Genomic DNA, 18,261 nt, shown 5'->3' with positions numbered 1-18,261 from the left:
TTGCCCACTCTCACCACTCTTATTCAACATAGTTTTGGAAGTTTTAGCCACAGCAATCAGAGAAGAAAATGAAATAAAAGGAATCCAAATCGGAAAAGAAGTAAAGCTGTCACTGTTTGCAGATGACATGATACTATACATAGAAAATCCTAAAGATGCTACCAGAAAACTACTAGAGCTAATCAATGAATTTGGTAAAGTTCCAGGATACAAATTTAATGCACAGAAATCTCTGGCATTCCTGTATACTAATGATGAAAAATCTGAAATTGAAATCAAGAAAACACTCCCATTTACCATTGCAACAAAAAGAATAAAATATCTAGGAAAAGACCTACCTAAGGAGACAAAAGACCTGTATGCAGAAAATTATAAGACACTGATGAAAGAAATTAAAGATGATACAAATAGATGGAGAGATATACCATGTTCTTGGATTCTAAAAATCAACATTGTGAAAATGACTATACTACCCAAAGCAATCTACAGATTCAATGCAATCCCTATCAAATTACCACTGGCATTTTTCACAGAACTAGAACAAAATGTTTCACAATTTGTATGGAAACACAAAAGACCCCCAATGGCCAAAGCAATCTTGAGGACGAAAAATGGAGCTGGAGGAATCAGGCTCCCTGACTTCAGACTATACTACAAAGCTACAGTAATCAAGACAGTATGGTACTGGCACCAAAACAAAAAGATAGATCAATGGACAGGATAGAAAGCCCAGAGATAAACCCATGCACATATGGTCACCTTATCTTTGATAAAGGAGGCAAGAATATGCAGTGGAGAAAATACAGCCTCTTCACTAAGTGGTACTGGGAAAACTGGACAGGTACATGTAAAAGTATGAGATTAGAACACTCCCTAACACCATACACAAAAATAAGCTCAAAATGGATTAAAGACCTAAATGTAAGGCCAGAAACTAAACTGTTAGAGGAAAACGTAGGCAGAACACTCTATGACATAAATCACAGCAAGATCCTTTCTGACCCACCTCCTAGAGTAATGGATATAAAAACAAAAATAAACAAATGGGACCTAATGAAACTTCAAAGCTTTTACACAGCAAAGGAAACCATAAACAAGACCAAAAGACAACCCTCAGAATGGGAGAAAATATTTGAAAATGAAACAACTGACAAAGGATTAATCTCCAAAATTTACAAGCAGCTCATGCAGCTCAATAACAAAAAAAAAAACCAACCCAATCCAAAAATGGGCAGAAGACCTAAATAGACGTTTCTCCAAAGAAGATATACAGACTGCCAACAAACACATGATAGAATGCTCAACATCATTAATCATTAGAGAAATGCAAATCAAAACTACACTGAGATATCATCTCACACCAGTCAGAATGGCCATCATCAAAAAATCTAGAAACAATAAATGCTGGAGAGGGTGTGGAGAAAAGGGAACACTCTTGCACTGCTGGTGGGAATGTGAATTGGTTCAGCCACTATGGAGAACAGTATGGAGGTTCCTTAAAAAACTGCAAATAGAACTAGCATATGACCCAGCAATCCCACTACTGGGCATATACCCTGAGAAAACCATAATTCAAAAAGAGTCATGTACCAAAATGTTCATTGCAGCTCTATTTACAATAGCCTGGAGATGGAAACAACCTAAGTGCCCATCATCGGATGAATGGATAAAATAGATGTGGCACATATATACAATGGAATATTACTCAGCGATAAAAAGAAATGAAATTGAGCTATTTGTAATGAGGTGGATAGACGCAGAGTCTGTCATACAGAGTGAAGTATGTCAGAAAGAAAAAGACAAATACCGTATGCTAACACATATATATGGAATTTAAGAAGAAAAAAAAATGTCATGAAGAACCTAGGGGTAAGACATGAATAAAGACACAGACCTACTGGAGAACGGACTTGAGGATATGGGGAGGGGGAAGGGTGAGCTGTGACAGGGCGAGAGAGAGTCATGGACATATACACACTAACAAACGTAAGGTAGATAGCTAGTGGGAAGCAGACGCATGGCACAGGGATATCGGCTCGGTGCTTTGTGACCACCTGGAGGGGTGGGATAGGGAGGGTGGGAGGGAGGGAGACGCAAGAGGGAAGAGATATGGGGACATATGTATATGTATAACTGATTCACTTTGTTATGGGGCAGAAACTAACACACCATTGTAAAGCAATTATACCCCAATAAATATGTTAAAAAAAAAAACAAACACACATCTAGGAAACTTAAAAAAAAATAAATTAAAAAAAAAAAGAATAGTGCATTTAGAATTTGCTAAGTAGGGATAAAATATATTTGGAAAATGTAACTGAATGCTACATTAATCACTGACTGGCAATATCCTGATTTACTAAGTAGATTCTATTTTTAGTAATTAACTGGATATCTTTTTTAATTTAATATTTGGCATAAAATGAATGGGAAAAATGAGATTGCTCTTTACCAAATAAACATGTTGGCTCCTAGGATCAGAAAATATAAATAAATGTTATCTTCAGTACTACTTAAATTGCAGACCTGATGTTTAAGAGGACACAGAGTTATTTGATTTCAATTCAGAGATATAGAGAGCTGGAATGCGTATTGCTCTCACCCATGTAACAAGGAAAATCTTGGAAATCCTCAAATTAATGACTTTTTTTGAGCCTATTAGAAAGATGAGGTTACAGAGTAAATAAATTGGCACAAAATCTAAAGAGGGACAGAAACCAGCAAGAAGAAACAGGTCCTAAGTATTTACTTACCTGGGATAAACACCACTAAACACCAGGGAACATCTAGACAGGAGAGTGAATGAAACATTTTTAATGAACTGTTGAAGGCAGCCTGTGAGCTAGTAAGAATGTGTGAGGCCCCTGTGAGCTGCACACCTAGGGATTTCTAATCTCTTGGAGGCTTTTCCTCCAGGAATCTACTAAGTGCCCACAGGAGAGGTGGGAGTAGTGAGAAAGATCAGAGGTGACAATGGCTGTGAGTGTGCAAATTGTAAGACCTAAGATTCCTGTGGAATCGCATTGCAGGTGACAGTGGAACAGACTTGCTGAGATTCAGCTCCCCTAAGGATTAAAAGGCTTAAAATCTGAAGGGTTAGGGCACCCAGAACATGAAGGACACTCACTGATGGATACCCTTGGAAAACTGCACTGTGGGAGGGGACAGAGTAAAAGAGAAGCCCAGACCCTGGGGAAGGGCAGGAATATGTGTGAAGAGAAGACAGCGTCACATCTGGAGATGGGGCAGGAGCACTTGAGAAGTCCACACCTCCAAGGTCAGGTTCACAGAAGTTGCAATGGTGCACTGATAAGAACACAGAAACAACAAATTTCAAACCCAGCCCAATTCCAGAAGAGACAAACACAAAACCCCATATTATAGACCTAGCAGAAGAAAAGGCATGCTCATTTCCAAGCATAAAATGTACACACATAGAAAACATCAGCTTTCAATAAAAAGTTACAAAGCATGCACACTGTTCATGGGAATGCAAATTGATGCAGCCACTATGAAAAACAGTATGGAAGTTCCTCAAAAAATAAGAACAGAACTACCATATGATCCAGCAATCCCACTTCTGGGTGTTTATCCAAAAGAATTGAAATCAGAATCTCAAATAAGTATTAGCACTTGTTGCAGCACTATTCACAAGATGTAGAAATAACCCAAGTGTTTATCAGTGAATCAATGAATGAAGAAAATGTGATATATACATACAATGGAACATTATTAAGCCCTAAAAAAATAAATAAGGTAATACTCACAATAGGCAACAACATGGAAGAATCTTGACGGTATTATGCTGATATAAGCCAATCACAGAAAGACAGATATTACATGGTTCCACTTATGTGAGAGATCTAAAATAGTCAGATTCATAGAATCAGGGTGGACAGTGGTTGCCAGGGGCTGAAAGGAGGGGGAAAAGGAGAGTTACTAATTAAAAGGCATGAAGTTTCAATCAAGCAAGAAGATGAGTGAGCTCTAGAGATCTGTGTCCAACTCTGTACCTAGAGTCAACAATAATATCTTGTACACTTAACATTTAAGAGAGTAGATCTCATGTAACATGTTCTTTCCAAAATTAAAATAAATAAAACTATGGGAAAGTGTAATTCAGACTAAAACTAAGATGGAGAAAGAAAAAAGAAAAAAAGGTCTTATCACAAATTTTAATGTTGGATTTTACAATTCTTAAATTCTGCATTTATTTATATGTAAAAATGGAAGTTTTTTGGATGATAGCTTGAATGTAATAAACATATTTTAGCTAAACAAATGTTCTTTATTCTTCACTTTGCATTAACATGTATAATCATTCTAGTTAATGCAAATATATATTCGCATTCAGAATTTTTAATTCTCATATAGCATTCTTAAAACTTTATTAAAGTATTAATATATGTCATTACTACAGCAAAAAATGAGCTTTTCTACACATAGTGTAGAAAACTAAAGTTTTGTTTACTTTTTTTGAATTTTATTTTATTTATTTTTTATATAGCAGGTTCTTATTAGTTACCTATTTTATACATGTTACTGTATATATGTCATATATGTATATATGTCAATCCCAATCTCCCAGTTCATCCCACCAACCCCCCCACTTTTCCCCCTTGATTTCCATACATTTGTTCGCTACATCTTTGTCTCTATTTCTGCCTTGCAAAATGGTTCGTCTGTACCATTTTTCTAGATTCCACATATATGTGTTAATATACGATATTTGTTTTTCTCTTTCTGACTTACTTCACTCTGTATGACAGTCTCTAGGTCCATCCACATCTCTACAAATGACCCAATTTTGTTCCTTTTTATGGCTGAGTAATATTCCATTATATATATGTACCATATCTTCTTTATCCATTTGGCTGTCAATGGGCATTTAGGTTGCTTCCAGGATCTACCTATCGTAAATAGTGTTGCAATGAACATTGGTGTGCATGTGTCTTTTTGAATTACGGTTTTCTCAGGATATATGTCCAGTAAGTGGGTCATATGGTAATTCTATTTTTAGTTTTTTAAGGAACCTCCATACTGTTCTTCATAGTGGCTGTATCAGTTTACATTCCCACCAACAGTGCAAGAGGGTTCCCTTTTCTCCACACCCTCTCCTCCATTCTTTTCCAAGGTCCTGGATCTCTTAACTGTCATTAATCTGAATTCTTTTTCTGAAGGTTGCCTATCTCCACTTCATTTGGTTGCTTTTCTGGGGTTTTATCTTGTTCCCTCATAGTCCTCTGCCTTTTCATTTTGTCTATCTTTCTGTGAATGCGGTTTTTGTTCCACAGGCTGCAGCATTGTAGTTCTTCCTGCTTCTGCTATCTGCCCTCTGGCGGATGAGGCTATCTAAGAGGCTTGTGCAACTTTCCTGATGGGAGGGACTGGTGGTGGGTAGAGCTGGCTGCTGCTCTGGTGGGCAGAGCTCAGTAAAACTTTAATCTACTTGTCTGCTGCTGGGTGGGGCTGTGTTCCCTCCCTGTTGGTTGTTTGGTCTGAGGCGACCCAACACTGGAGCCTAACCGGGCTCTTTGGTGGGGCTAATGGTGGACTCTGGGAGGGCTCACGCCAAGGAGTACTTCCCAGAACTTCTGCTGCCAGTGTCCTTATCCCTGTGGTGAGCCACAGCCACCCCCCACCTCTGCAGGAGACCCTCACAGTGTTCCTCAAATGTATTTCTTTATGGAACCCTTTACAAGCACATTGTGTGTGACACAATCCATTGAACGAATTAGATCTACCCCCTCTTGAGCACAGGTGTCAGAAGGCAGAGGCCTTAAAGGAGGGAGGGATCAGGTGACAAGGCACTTTAGGTAACTGCAGGCAGTGGAAGTCCGGGAGTCAGCAGAATGCTTGCAATCTCTGTGCCTGATGGAGAGGGGTTAACTGCAAGGCAGCGTCCACAAAAATAGAGAAGCCATAGTGAACTCTTTGAACTGAGGTGAACAAGTCGACGCTCAGGTCTGAAGAGACCATGAACGTGGCAGGAACCAGAAAAGGGTCATTTTACCTTCTTTGCTAAAAACCTAAGAGCACTCAGCCCCAACCATTATGTGAACCTCAGCCTCTCCTCGCTCTGACACCAGCTGCATAAACACAGCATCAGGAGGGTCCGTGCCATCAGCACCATCACCATGGGTGTTAGGAACCCTGGTCCAGGTGTTTTATAGCCGTGTGTCTAAAACTCTGCCAAGCAGACAGATGGACCAGAGATCTTGCTCTAAGAGCAGATTCTGATTCAGCAGATCTGGGTGGGCTCTGAGATTCTGCTTTTCTAATAAGCTCCCAGGTGATGCCAGTGCTGCTTGTCTGTGGACCATACTTTGAGGAGCCAGGTTTTAGAGCATCTTAAAGAACCCTCCAAACCCAAACTCTTCACAGTTTACTTCTATCTAGGAAGGGTCTATACCCATCCTTGATACTAGACTTCTTGGTCTTGCTTCAAACATCAGTTTGACCCTTATTTAACTAAACCCAATGTCAATTTTAAGTCTTCATCTTACTTGGCTTATCAGCAGCATTTTCCCTAGTGATGGCTACTTCCTCCTAGAAGTGTATGTCTTTTGACTTGGCTGCCGGGACACCCACATGGGCCCCAATTTTCTCCTTCCATGGTTCCTATCCATCTTTGCAGTCTCTTAAAATTGAACTGCCTCCAGACTTGGTACGTGGGCCTTTCTGTGTCTCTCTTGATGATTTCATGTGGTCTCACAGCTTTAGACAGCATCTATACCCCTTGACCACTTTCACCCTCAAATGTATGTCTCCAGTTTGGTTCTCTTCCTTTGAATCTCAGTCTTATATCTTCAAGGGCCACATGTGAATGTCTAATACATACCTCAGCTTGTTCTTCTTCACAAACTTGCTCTAACCACACCCTATTCATCTCAGTTAATGGAAGTTGTCACGCTAAAAACCTTAGAAGCATTCTGATTTTTTACTTTCTATCACACCCCACCTCCGATCCAGGGACCAATCCTGTGGCCTCTGCCTTACATCACTGGCCATCCCCAAGCCAGCTCCATCCCTCCCCCGACTAGTGTCGTGCTCTCCTAAGTGACTTTCCTACTTCCTCCCCTCCTCCCTACAGTTGATTCGACACAGAGCAGCCAGCATGATCCTGTTAACAAATATGACAAATTACACCATTTCTCTGCTCAAAACTCTCCACTGTCTTCCCATATCACTCAGAGTCAGTGTTCTTGCAGTGGCTTTCAAAGGATCTGAAAGATCCATCCTCCCCTTTGCCTCCCCTTCCCATTCTCATCCACCCAGCCGTGCTGTCTTTGAGCTCTGAGGTGAATGCCCACTGGGACTTTGCACTTGCTGTGCCTGCAGCCTGGAACCATCTTCCCCCAGTATGCACATGGCCATCTTCTATCCCATTTTCTGGTCTTTCCTCAGTCATCACCTTTTCAAAGAGGTTTTCCCCAACCTTCCTCCTTAAAATTTATCCCCAGTGTACACTCCCTGGCTACCTTTTCTGTGGCATTTTCTGTCATCGCTCATTTCATTATCTGACATACTACACATTTGACGTATCCTTTTGCGTTTATTGTCAGGTTCCTGACAGCCCCACCACTAGAATGTGGCCTCCATAACAGAGGAGCTTTGGAATGCTTTGTTCATAGCTGTAACCTCAGCACTTAGAATTGTCCTGGATACCTAGTTCCCAGAAGAAATTCAAAACATATTCGTTAAACAAATGAACAAATGAATGACTTAGAGAATAAAGTGGCATCAGTGATACAGTTTTATTCAGTCAATTCTAGATAAGGATTTGTAAAGATCTCCAATGACGGTGACAAAATGTAACTGCTGTGATATAAACCACGAGCTTAGGGTACAATTATTGTCATCTCGCCCTCACCTTCTCTTCCTCGTCTTCTTTCTCCATTGAATCCTCTGCCATCCACCAGCTCTATCAGCAGGAAGGTCAGTGTCTCCCTCCTGAAGTTCTCCATGTCTTCCCATCCCCATTACCAGAAGCTAAATGTCTCTCTGAAAACAAGAAACTTAGCTTCATCCACAAACCTGATGAGAGAGAACTGGTCTCACACAAGGCCCATCACAGCCTGTTCTCACCTCCCGCTACCTGACACTCTCATTATTAAACACTATTTTAAGGCTCTTTGACAGATGGCAATTGTCCACTGCTTCTGAATTGCCCTTTCCTGTCTCCATCCCGACAGGAGCCTCTGTAGTGATCTCCATTTGTTACCATGATTATGACCCAGTAGTTAAAAACTCCAACAATGCTCTTGGAAGTTCAAGTGTTCCAGGGGGCTTTCAGCCCAAGGCTCTCTGACACTGAGCTAAGGTCAGTCCTTAGCCTCGAAGAAATCACAAGTTCTTATGCTGATTGTAATCCTGTACTCCTCTAAGGTAACTGAATTTCAGAGCATTTATTTCACTTTCTGCCACTGAGCTCTGGAACAGGGAACCCTAATATACCTTGATAGTATCCAAATCTTTGGAGAAACAATGTGGAGTTACATACAACCCTTTTTACCCAAAAGACTTTGGTTTTCTTACGCAATTCACACCTTATCATTGACCAATTCTACATCAGGGTGGAGAGAATTTTATCTAAGTCTCAAAAGCAAAAATACTTCTGGTCGTCATCCTAACAGTGGGTGTATTCTCACCTTCATTCACAGAACCTTCCTCACAGCCTCTACTTCTTATGACTTCCTTACCGTACAGCAAAGTACTTGTCAACATTCAAATCATATGACATTGTCATCATTTTTGGAAACATTTAAGATAACCAGAAACATTATTAAGTAAGATTTTGAATTTTATTCTAAATGCACTGAGAACTACACAACAGTTTGAAACATGATAAGAACATAATCTGAATTACATTTTAAGAAAATAACACTTGTTTTGGAAAAAATATATTTTAGAAGAACTAGGGTAAAAATGGACCAGAGCTTGGGCGAGGTTGGTGGCAGTGGACACAGAAAGAAGCAAAAAGAGTCAAAATACATTTTGCAGATTAACAGGAATGGGTGGCTGGATGTGAAGTAAGGGGTGTATAAGGTATGAAGGAAGACGTCCAGATTCTTCCATGAACAATTGTCTAGGTGGTAGTTCTCTCTCTCTCCCCGCCTCTTCTTTCTATATCTATATTTATCTATCACCCATCTCTATATCTACCTATCTATCATCTATCTATCAATCTGTATCTATTTATCATCTATCTATATGTATCTATCTATCTAGATATTTTTTAAAGATTTTGGAAGGTCATATTTGGTTGTAAAAGATAATCATGACTTCAGTTTTGAAGGTTATGCTAAGAATTCTATAAGACATTCAAGAGGAAATGTCATGGGAGCAGTTGGGCGTGACGGTCTGGCACTCAGGAAGAAGATATGAGATAAAGAAATGTTTGTGAGTTTTTGGTGTAGAGAAGTTGTCATAGTCTAAGCAAAAATTATTAAGCAAGAGAAGAAAAGGGTTCAGAATATGGGCCCAAGGAGCTCTAATACGTGGGAGAGGACACACAGAAGGTATGATTAAGAAAACCACTCCTGTCTCCATCAGGATGAGCTTTGGGTTAATTTCAGGGTTGCAGGGGAGTTGAAAGACAGTCTTGAATCTAAGGAAACTGTCAGAAAGAATATTTACATCCCTTGCTTCTCACACTACAGTCCATGAGCCAACATTGATATCAACTCAGAGTTTGCTTGAAATGCAGGCTCTTGGCCCCCAGACCTTCTGAATCAAAATCTGCATCTTAATGTGAAGCTCTTAAAATGTGTGAGATGTTAATGCGCTTGAAGCTCTCATGCAAATTCCTGTTTCTCAACTTTGGCTGCACATTACATTCACCAGAGGATACTCTTAAACTCCAAATATCTAAGTTGCAACCTGAAAAGATAATCAGAATCTCTGTGGAGGTGGGGTGGAGGAGGTGAAACTCAGATATCAGTATTTTTTTAAGTTTCCCCGATGAATCCAATATGCAGAAAAGTTTGAGAACAACTGGTGTAAATGCAGGTAAAATCCTACAACTTTCAGGGGCAAGAAACAATCCACTGCTTTATTCTTTTCTAATTCTAAGGGCTCTGACTCAGCTCCAGCCCACCTGAGTTGGTAGGGAATTGAGTTGTCCCCATCCTGCCTGGGAGTGTCTCTGTCTCTATGCCTATATCTATATCTATATCATCTGTACCATCCCAAAAGAACATATTCTGTATGATTCCAATCTTATTAGGTTCTAGAACAAAACCAGAGGCTAAAGTAATCTATGATGACAAAAATTAGAAAGTAGTTTTCTCTGTTGTGTGTGGGTGGGGGGAGTTGCTGAATTTACAAGGACACTTTCTGGAATATTGGAAATATTTTATATCTTCACAGAATGGAACATTTAGTCTGTGTATTTTACTATATGTAAGCTATACCTCAATAAAAAATATAACTGCAGGAAAAAATGTGTTGGGACAACTGAACAACCAAATGGAGGGTATCATAAACCAGGATAAATTTCACAAGAACCTAAGAACTTAAAGAAAATAAAACCATAAAATGGCTAATAGAAAACATTGCAACTTTAGAGCAGGTAAGTCCCTTCCAAAGCTATTTAAATCTACAAGCCAAAAAGAAAAAGAAAAAATGGTCACACATTTTGTTGAGCTTTTTTCTCTGTTTAGAATTCCAGGTCGTGCTTTATAGTCCCAGAGTGTTTAGCTTGCTTTAAGGTCTAGCAGATTGTGAATTATAAACATGTTATTATACTGAAAAGTGACCTGAAGTGGTTAAGATGATGGCTTTGGGCACATGTGTTGGGGGGAATGGGGGGTGGGAGGGATGGTGAGGGGGGAGGTGCTAAAGGAAAAGGGCTAGAAATGAGCTGCTGAATAATTGTCATGATTTGAAAACTCAGTACCTCACATGAGGCATGGTCAAGTTCAAGATCCTGGAAGTCTACAGAATTTGTAGATAGAACATGGTCAGGAGACGCTGGCTGGGGATGAGAGTATAAAGGGAGGGGAGACACAGCACGTTGGCATAGCATTCTGAACAGAGGAGTGGTGGAGGTCAGAAAAACAATTTTTTTCAAATTTCATAATTATCTAAGATATTTTCATTTGAAGAATATGATTTTTAAGCTATCAAATTAGAAAAAAGACAATCTCAGTGTTGGTGGAGTAAAGATAAATGCATTTTTAAAATATTTGTCTGGTTTAAGGGTATCAACTGATGCCACCATCTGAATAATGCAGTCGGTGATCATTGTTAAAAGTCTAAAATATTTGTTTATGCTTGACCCAGCAATTTCATTCCTAGAAATTTATCATAAGCTTATTTATGAGGACATCTACAAAGATTTAGCAAGAAGGATATATTTCAGCACTGCTTATAATATCAAAAATTTGGAAATGACTTGATAGGTTGAATGGTATCTCCATATAACAGAATGCTAAAAGAGCCATTAATATTTCATATGTGATTATTGACATTGATTCATGCTTATGATAAAAGTGAAACAAAGAATCTACATCAGTATATATAGCATGATCTCATTTACATATTAACACATACATACATGCACACCCAAAGGCTATAGGCCAGTGCAATGGGATGGCTGTCCTGAATGATGGAACATACAGATTTGTGGGTAATTCTTATTTGTTTATTTCTAGTGTGTTCTTCAAGAGCCTTGGGTGTTTCTTGGGTAATTTTTTTTTTAAAAAGTTAACACTATAAAAAATTCACACTCTGGACCAGGGAAAGTAAATAAAGTATATAAATATGAATTAGCAAGCAGGAAGAAATACATGACAGCTGTTATAAATGAATCATAAGTTTAGCTCTGAGCTCTCAGGCAGCCAGATCATAAAGGGAAACACTCAACTTTTTAATTCTCATTCCCATGAAGATTAAATATATCATCTCCAAGGGAAAAAAAGCTCTAAACAGAATCTCTTACATGAGGCACTTTTCATATCTGTTGTATATCTTTATTTTTGGCTCTATCTGTTTTTCTGCCTTTTGAGTAAGAGGGATATGATTATAGATTTTTGTTGTTGTTTTAATTATTTTTAAACTTGGGAACAGCATCTATTCTAAACTCACATGCAATATAATAAGTTGTCAACATTCAGAGATTTTCATGTATATTTGTCACAAGATTGACTACTTTAACAAGATTTTAACTTCCAGCAACCAGAAAAGCATACTATTTTTAATTTATTTTGTTTTTACTTTTTCATTACTATGTTTCTTGCCTTTCTGTTTTCTCTTTTCCTCCTTTAATGACACTGACAGTATGAACTCATTCAGTCTCTTTAAAAGTGGTTTGAAGGATCATGTAAACAGTAGGTACATTTCCTTCTTTTAATAAGCAGACTCGATCTGGATGGCAATCTTTTTGGCATGTGCTTTCATTATTTCCGGTTCAACTTGAAGCTTCATAAAATGTTAGAAATACTTTGGTTTAGGTTTCTTCCAGTTTGGTGGAGAATTTTAACTGAATTCATAATCAGGGCAAATAGCCATTTAACTCCAGATTTCTCCTTTTGCCGTCCCATTTAAGATAACTAAGCTCTTGACAGAGCAGAGTCAAGATGGCAGAGTAGGAGGACACGGAGTTTACATCTCCTCACAACTACGACACTTACCAGGTGCTGGTGGGGGACCTCAGACACCTAAGGGGATGGGAGGAACCCGAGTGACTGTGTAGGATGTAGTGGGGAGGGAGGGGGGAGGAGAAATAGGGGCTAGATGGGACCAGTGCCCCTAAGGGGCAGGGGGGTTGGGAGGGGTTCCTACACCCGAAGGGACCCACTCAAAGCAAGGGGATCAATGGGGATGGGGAGATACCCTCAGGGGATGGGAGGATCAGAAGGGAAGGTAGCCTGCATTTTCCCCTCCCACTCAGCCCCCGGCAAGTCTGCTGAGGTCCCTGGCCTTATCCTCTGTCATCTGAGGCCACCTCTGACCATGTGGGTCCTGGAGCCATGGGAGGGAGTGGGGGAGGAAAACTAGAGACTAGATGGTACCAGAGTCCCTGAGGGGTGGCTGGGGGAGAGGAGGAGTTACTGTGCTCGGGAGGTGCACACTCATGGTGATGGGATCAGCGGGGATGGGGAGAGACCTTTGTGGGATCAGGGGATCAGAGGGGAATGTGCCCAGCATTTCCCCCATCCGCTTGGCCCCCAGCAAGCCTGCTGGGGTCACGGACAAAAGCCTGCAAATTCCAAGGCCCCCACCAGCTGTGCCAGGACTAAGCCCCAAACTTCCAACCCCCCAAGGTCCTTTTCCAGCCGTGCAGGTCCTAAGCCTAGGCCCCAGACCCCGCCTAAGCCATGCCTGAGCCTAAGAAGCCCCCCAACAGCCAAGGCATTTTCTGGCTTTTTTTTTTCTTTCTTTTTTTTCTGCTGTTGTGGTTCTGTTTTACCTTGTTGCTGTGGTTTCATTTACATTTTTATTTTTTCTAATAAATTTTTTTATTTTTCTAATTTCATATTATTTTTTATTCTTTGTTATGGTTCTGCCCTCTGCTTTTTATTGCCACGCTGTGCAGCTTTCAGGATCTTGGCTCCCAGGCCTGGGGTCAGGCCTGAGCTCCTGTGGTGGGAGCACTGAGTCCAAACCTCTGGACTATAGAGAACCAACCTCAGACCCCAGGGAATATTAATTGGAGTGAGGTCTCCTGGAGGTCCTCATCTCAGCACCAAAAACTGGCTCTACCCAACTGCCTGCAAACTCCTGTGCTGGATGCCTCAGGCCAAACAACCAGTAAGACAAGAACACAGCCCCACCCATCAAAAAAAAAGATGCAATGACAAAAATATATGTTACAGAAGAAGGAAAAAGGTAAAAACCTACAAGACTAAACAAATGAAGAGGAAATTTGCAACCTACCTGAAAAAGAATTCAGAGTAAAGATGATCCAAAATCTTGGAAATAGAATTCAGAGTAAAGATGATCCAAAATCTTGGAAATAGAATGGAGGCATGGATCAAGAAAATACAAGAAATGTTCAACAAAGACCTACAAGAACTAAAGAATAAACAAACAGTGATGAACAACACAATAACTGAAATGAAAAATACTCTAGAAGGAATCAATAGCAGAATAACTGAGGCAGAAGAATGAATAAGTGAGCTGGAAGACAGAATAGTCGAAATAACTGCCAAGAAGTGGAATAAAGAAAATAGTATGAAAAGAATTCAGGACAGTTTCAGAGAACTCTGGGACAACATTAAACATACCAACATTTGAATTATAGGGATCCCAGAAGAAGAAGAGAAAGAGAAAGGGTCTGAGAAAATATTTGAAGAGATTATAGTTGAAAACTTCCCTAACATGAGAAAGGAAATAGCCACCCAAATCCGAGAAGTGCAGAGAGTCTCATACAGGATAAACCCTAGGAGAAACACACTAAGACACATAAAAATCAAACTAACAAAAATTAAATTCAAAGTAAAAATACTAAAAGCAGCAAGGGAAAAAAAACAAATAACATACAAGGGAATCCTCATAAGGTTATCAGCTGATCTTTCAGCAGAAACTCTGCAGGCCAGAAGGGAGTGGCAGGATATATTTAAAGTGATGAAAGGGGAGAACCGATAACAAAGATTACTCTACCCAGCAAGGATCTCATTCAGATTCGATGGAGAAATCAAAAGTTTTACAGACAAGCAAAAGCTAAGAGGATTCAGCACCACGAAACCAACTTTACAACAAATGCTAAAGGAACTTCTCTAGGTAGGAAACACAAGAGAAGAAAAACCTCGCAAAAACAATCCCAAAACAATTAAGAAAATGGTAATAGGAACATACATATTGATAATTACCTTGCATGTACATGGATTAAATGCTCCAACCAAGACACAGATTCCTGAATAGATACAAAAACAAGACCCATATATATGCTGTCTCCAAGAGTTCGATTTCAGACATAGGGACACATACAGACTGAAAGGGAGAGGATGGAAATATATTCCATGCAAATGGAAATCAAAAGAAAGCTGGAGTGTCAATACTCATATCAGATAAAATAGGCTTTAAAGACTGTTATAAGAGATAAGGAAGGACACTACATAATGATCAAGGGATCAATCCAAGAAGAAGATATAACAATTATAAATATTTATGCACCCAGCATAGGAGCACTTCCATACATAAGACAAATGCTAACAGCCATAAAAGGGGAAATCAACAGTAACACAATAATAGTGAGGGAATTTAACACCCCACTTACACCAATGGACAGATCATCCAGACAGAAAATAAATAAGGAAACACAAGGTTTAAATGACACAGGAGACCAGGTAGATTTAACTGATATTTATAGGACATTCCACCTGAAAGCAGCAGAATACACTTTCTTCTCGAGTTCACACAGAACATTCTCCAAGACAGATCACATATTGGGTCATAAATCAAGCCTCAGAAAATTTAAGAAAATTGAAATCATATCAAACATCTTTTCTGAGCACAATGCTAGGAGATGAGAAATCAATTACAGGAAAAAAAACTGTTAAAAACACAAACACATGGAGGTTAAATAGTGTGCTGGTAAATAACCAAGAGAGCACTGTATAAGTCAAAGAGGAAATTAAAAAATACATAGAAAAAAATGACAGCAAAAACACAATGACCCCAAACCTATGGGATGCAGCAAAAGCAGTTCTAAGAGGGAAGTTTATAGCAATTCGATCTCACCTCAAGAAACAAGAAAAATCTCAAATAACAACTAACCTTACACCAAAAGCAACTAGAGAAAGAAGAAAAAAGAGAACCAAAAGTTAGTAGAAGGAAAGAAATCATAAAGAACAGAGCAGAAATAAATGAAATTAAAATGAAGAAAACAGTAATAAAGATCAACAAAACTAAAAGTTGGTTCTTTCAGAAGATAAACAAAATTGATAAATCTTTAGCCAAACTCATTAAGAAAAAAAGGGAGAGGACTCAAATCAATAAAATTAGAAAAGGGAGAAATTACAACTGACACCACAGAAATACAAAGGATCATAAGAGACCACTACAAGCAACTATATGCCAATAAAATAGACAACCTGGAAGAAATGGACAAATTCTTGGAAAGGTACTACCTTCCAAGGCAACCAGGAAGAAATAGAAAATATGAATGGACAATCACAAGCAATGAAATTGAAACTGTGATTAAAAATCTTCCAACAAACAAAAGTCCAGGACGATATGGCTTCATAGGTGAATTCTATCAACATTTAGAGAAGAGCTAACACCTGTCCTTCTCAAACCCTTCCAAAAAAATTGCACAGGAAGGAACACTCCCAAATTCATTCTACAAGGCTACCATGACCCTGATACCAAAACCAGACAAAGGTATAACAAAAAAAGAAAATTACGACCAATATAACTGATGAACATAGATGCAAAAATCCTCAACAAAATACTAGCAAACAGAATTCAACAACACATTAGAAGGATCATATACCATGATGAAGTGGGATTTATCCCAAAGATGCAAGGATTCTTCAATATATGCAAATCAATCAATGTGATAGAGCACATTAACAAACTGAAGAATAAAAACCATATGATCATCTCAATAGATGCAGAAAAAGCTTTTGACAAGATTCAACACCCATTTATGATAAAAACTCTCCAGAAAATGGCCATAGAGGGAAACTACCTCAACATAATAAAGACCGTAGAGGACAAACTCACAGCAAACATCATTCTCAATGGTGAAAAATTGAACGCATTTCCTCTAAGATCAGGAACAAGACAAGGATGTCCACTCTCGCCATTATTATTCAGCACAGTTTTGGAAGTCCTAGCCACAGCAATCAGAGAGGAAAAATAAATAAAAAGAATCCAAATTGGAAAAGAAGTAAATTGTCATTGCTTGCAGATGACTTGATGCTATATGTAGAAAATCCTAAAGATGCCACCAGCAAACTACATGAGCTAATGAATGAATTTTGTAAAGTTGCAGGATACAAAATTAATACACAGAAATCTCTTGCACTCCTATACACTAACTACAAAAGATCAGAAAGAGAAATTAAGGAAACAATCCCAGTTATCACTGCAACAAAAAGAATAAAACACTTAGGAATAAACCTACCAAAGGAAGCAAAAACCTGTAGGCAGAAAATTATAAAATACTGATGAAAGAAATCAAAGATAACACAAACAGATGGAGAGATAAACCATGTTCTTGGATTGGAAGAATCAATATTGTGAAAATGACTCTCTTACCCAAAGCAATCTAAAGATTCAATGCAATCCCTATCAAATTACCAATGGCATTTTTCACAGACTAGAACAAAAAATTTTACAATTTGTAAAGAAGCACAAAAGACTCCGTATCACCAAAGCAATCTTGAGAAAGAAAAACGGAGCTGGTGGACTCAGCCTCCCTGACTTCACACTATACAAAAAAGCTACAGTAATCAAGACAGTATGGTACTGGCACAAAAACAGAAATATAGATCAGTGGAACAGGATAGAAAGCCCAGAGATAAACCCACACACCTGTGGTCACCTAATCTATGATAAAAGAAGCAAGAATACACAATGGAGAAAAGACAGTCTCTTCAATAAATGGTGCTGGGAAAACTGGACAGCTACATGTAAATGAATGAAATTAGAACACTTCCTAACACCATAGATAAAAATAAACTCAAAACGGATAAAAGACCGAAATGTAAGACCAGACAGTATAAAAATTCTTAGAGGATCTTTTTTGGCCCACCTCCTAGAGTAATGAAAATAAAAACAAAAATAAACAAATGATATCTAATTAAACTTAAAAGTTTTTGCACAGCAAAGAAAACCATAAACATGACAAAAAGACAACCCTCAGAATGTGAGAAATTATTTGCACACAAAGCAACGGACAAAGGTTTAATCTCAAAAATATACAAACAGCTCATGCAGCTCAATATCAAAACAAAACAAAACAAACAACCCAATCAAAAAATGGGCAGAAAACCTAAACAGACATTTCTCCAAAGAAGACCTACAGATGGCCAAGAGGCACATGAAATGATGCTCAACATCACTAATTATAGAGAAATGCAAATCAGAACTACAATGAGTATCACCTCACACCAGTCAGAATGGCCATCATCAAAAAAATCTACAAACAGTAAATGCTGGAGAGGGTGTGGAGAAAAGGGAACCCTCTTACACTGTTGTTGGGAATGTCAGTTGATACAGCCACTGTGGAGAACCTTATGGAAGTTCCTCCAAAAGCTAAAAATAGAACTACCATATGACCCAGAAATCCCACTCCTGGGTATATAC

This window comes from Delphinapterus leucas, chromosome 2, assembly GCF_059928025.1.
Source record: "Delphinapterus leucas isolate spDelLeu-1000000601 "Yukka" chromosome 2, BTC_Dleu_Yukka2, whole genome shotgun sequence".
In the NCBI taxonomy this organism is placed as follows: Eukaryota; Metazoa; Chordata; class Mammalia; order Artiodactyla; family Monodontidae; genus Delphinapterus; species Delphinapterus leucas.
Note: the sequence above shows the minus strand (reverse complement) of the source record.